Raw genomic sequence first — 853 nt, forward strand, 5'->3', positions numbered from 1 at the left:
ACTGCTCTTCTTTCTACCGCATGCCAATAATGTTCTTTACCTTCCATGAATGAGAAGAGAGCACACAATAGTGCAGTTATGACTGTAAAGTGACACGGTGAGCTTGTTAGCAGTTATACAGTGTCAATGGTGCGTTTTCTCTATAAGTGGATTCTGCTTCGATCAGGTTTTCTCAACGCAGTAGCTCTATTTGGCGCGTAATCACATCAACGAGTCGATTTTGTTTTAGCCGTAAAAAAAGGTGGGAAGTTCAAGAATCATCTGTTCGTGATGGAATGGTTCAATAACGCCATGAACCTCGATACAACGTCGGCGCCGAAGACACAATGATAAGTTTTCTTTATTATATATTATATATTATATATTAAGAATTTATCAACTTCTTTCTTTAGAGCTATTGGGAAAATAGTGTTCCACCAACGTATCTTTTCTCAACATTAAAGCAAACGTTTCCCCCAATAGTAGTTGGCTTCAGAGAAAGAGACAAACATGCAGTGCAATGATTTCTGCCACAATCATACTTTGAAGGCTGAATTTTTCACATGTCCCTGTATGAATGAAGCTCCATAAACGGTCGCACCATTCATCACTAAGTACCAAGGTCAAGAAAGATTATGCCCCGGTCATTGTCATAACTATCTTGCTCGGGCTAGCACTTCCTGATATCGAGACCCGTCTTTTCTCATTTGTTTATACCTTATATAGTATACACACTCATAAACACTCTCACACACACACACACACACATATGTATATATATATATATATATATATATATATATATATATATATATATATATATGTGTGTGTGTGTGTGTGTGTCTGCCTATATGTACATACACACGTGCACACA

General features: G+C 37.3%; 1 protein-coding gene across 2 annotated transcripts in view; it reads left to right on the plus strand.

The window, feature by feature from the left end:
• Positions 1–310: 310 nt before the first annotated feature.
• The window catches only part of Tbc1d22 (TBC1 domain family member 22), a 96,380-nt gene continuing 95,837 nt past the window's right edge, over positions 311–853 (plus strand). The window contains exon 1 of one of the 2 annotated variants that reach the window (XM_068392127.1): positions 311–333. The gene's annotated coding sequence lies outside the window, so the exon portion shown is untranslated. The remainder of the gene's footprint in view (positions 334–853) is intronic. The other variant, XM_068392123.1, reaches the window with a different exon arrangement.

The sequence above is a fragment of the Palaemon carinicauda genome, chromosome 18, assembly GCF_036898095.1.
Source record: "Palaemon carinicauda isolate YSFRI2023 chromosome 18, ASM3689809v2, whole genome shotgun sequence".
NCBI lineage: Eukaryota > Metazoa > Arthropoda > Malacostraca > Decapoda > Palaemonidae > Palaemon > Palaemon carinicauda.